At 51.8% G+C, this 2,500-nt stretch overlaps 1 long non-coding RNA gene across 1 annotated transcript in view; it reads right to left on the reverse strand.

Moving 5' to 3' along the window:
* Positions 1 to 2,500, reverse strand: part of LOC141615917 (uncharacterized) — a 5,139-nt gene that overhangs the window by 1,900 nt on the left and 739 nt on the right. Inside the window, exon 1 of the long non-coding RNA XR_012530308.1 lies at positions 1,881 to 2,500. This exon is cut by the window's right edge and continues 739 nt beyond it. This is a non-coding gene — a long non-coding RNA (uncharacterized LOC141615917). The remainder of the gene's footprint in view (positions 1 to 1,880) is intronic.

The raw sequence follows: 2,500 nt of genomic DNA on the forward strand, positions 1-2,500 counted from the left end.
CAACGAAGAGACCGTTTGCGTGTTTTGTGTGCAAGGGTCCTCACAAGATGGCCGATTGTCCGAACAAAGCGGAGTTCAATGCCATGTTCAAGCAGATGCCAAAAGGGGCTCAAGAACGTCTTGATGGGGCGTTGGCCGACTATCACCAAGAGTGTAACGAAGACTCGAGTGATGGTGAAGACCAACCACGGATGGGCTCACTTCAAAGGATTAGCGCGATGGGGAAGTACGAATATTCCTCCGCCAAGAAATCCAACGGGCTCATGTACGTGGACTTGATGGTGAATGGGAAGCAAGCACGAGCTTTGATCGACTCGGGCGCCTCCCATAACTTTGTTACGAAAGAGGAAGCTGATCGGTTGGGGCTAGTTCTGCGGGATGCTAACAGCTGCCTGAAGCCGGTCAATGGGAAAATGAGACGCGTCCAAGGAGTGGCTAAGAAGGTCGCGGTCCAAGTGGGTGAGCTGGCAGGGGAGCTCGACTTTACCACCGTTCCGCTGGATGACTTCAAGTTAGTACTCGGGATGCAGTTCTTTCATAAAGCATTGGTGGTATTGAAACCGAGTGACGGATCGATGCTACTAATGGGGTCTATCGTAGTGAAGAAGGTAGGCAGTGACGAAGACAAGGGGCAGCATCGAATTTCGGCTATGAGGGTGATACCGATGCCGAAACAAGGGATGCGACCTTGGAGAATGCCTAAAGGTTCGGTGGAGCCGAGGGCGAACAAGACCCAGGCTAACGACGATGCTAAGTGGCCTGGGGGACGAAAGAAGAGTCTACCCCCTCACCGAGGAGTAGACAATGAGGGCCGAGATGCCCAAAGAAGTAGGCCTCGTACCATCAGGGGGCCGCGTCGATGTGCTGAATCGACGTCCTGGTTTGCGGGTCAGTCGACCCAGGAGATAAGGCCTCGTACCATTAGGGGGCCGCGTCGATGTGCTGAATCGACGTCCTGGTTTGCGGGTCAGTCGACCCAAGAGAGAAGGCCTCATACCATCAGGGGGCCGCGCCGAAATGCTGATTCGGCGTCCTGGAGATCTCACACTCCCTTGAATGCAGGTGCTGAAGTGACGAGAGACAAGATGAAGGTCCGTTGGGGCCAGTACTTGAAGGAATCCTGAGAGAGGACTTTTCAAGCAGCGGCAAAGTGGACTTTCCCGAGAGACAAGGAGCACGTGGTGGACTTGGAGAACATGATGTTCGGCAGCTTCTATGTCAAGGAACTCCAGCCTATCCTTGAAGGGACGAAGAGGCCAGTCATTGTTTGGGACGAAGCGCACATTCAAGCCGAGTTGTACAAGCCAATCCCCAACACTGCATGGACATTCAGAGCTCACCGAGGATGTCTCACTGAAGCACCATTCAGGATTTATTGTGTTGCCGAGGGCGGCAACAGATTAGGTGGGGGAGAGTGTGACGATCCGCACACTTGAACCCTTAGATTTATTTTATGCTTATGTAATTTCATTTCCCTTGTACATTTGTAGTAAGTATTTTCTTAGTAGTTTTAGAATAGGTTTCCATAAATAGGTATATCGCTATTCTGAACTAAACTTGTAAAATCAATGTTTCCTGTTACCAGGATGTAAATATCAAATTTCCCTCTTTAGGGAGTACTAGTGAATGAAAATCTACTTCCTACCTTGTGCCTTCGTATTTGCTTGTTGTTGCTTTGTTGTGAACGACTCTTAGCCTTCACTTTACTAACAAGCCGTGTTTGTGGGATCGACACTAGGATCCCGACTCACACCCCGAGACCCGAGTATCGTGCTAGTGGGCGATCCCTCACTAGTACGAAGATCCTTGTCGCTTGCATCTTGCCTTGAGACGGGCAAAGGTGCGCGCCACGGTCCGGCAAAAGTAGCGGACCGTGACACCTGGCACTTGCCCCGACGGCCGGGTATAGGTCGCGCGCTTCAGCGCTATCCATTTTCGGGGCTAGTTGATTCGGCAGGTGTGTTGTTACACACTCCTTAGCGGATTTCGACTTCCATGACCACCGTCCTGCTGTATTAATCGACCAACACCCTTTGTGGGATCTAGGTTAGCGCGCAGTTGGGCACCGTAACCCAGCTTCCGGTTCATCCCGCATCGCCAGTTCTGCTTACCAAAAATGGCCTACTTGGAGCTCTCGATTCCTTGGGACGGCTCAACGAAGCAGCCGCCCCGTCCTACGCATTTAAAGTTTGAGAATAGGTCGAGGGCCTTGCGCCTCTGATGCCTCTAATCATTGGCTTTACCTGATAGAACTCGTGAATGAGCTCCAACTATCCTGAGGGAAACTTCGGAGGGAACCAGCTACTAGATGGTTCGATTAGTCTTTCGCCCCTATACCCAAGTTAGACAAACGATTTGCACGTCAGTATCGCTTAGGGCGCATCCACCAGAGTTTCCTCTGGCTTCGCCCCGCTCAGGCATAGTTTACCATCTTTCGGGTCCCGACAGGTATGCTCACACTCGAACCCTTCTCAGAAGATCAAGGTCGGTCGACGGTGCA

The sequence above is a fragment of the Silene latifolia genome, chromosome 1, assembly GCF_048544455.1.
Source record: "Silene latifolia isolate original U9 population chromosome 1, ASM4854445v1, whole genome shotgun sequence".
Classification (NCBI taxonomy): Eukaryota; Viridiplantae; Streptophyta; class Magnoliopsida; order Caryophyllales; family Caryophyllaceae; genus Silene; species Silene latifolia.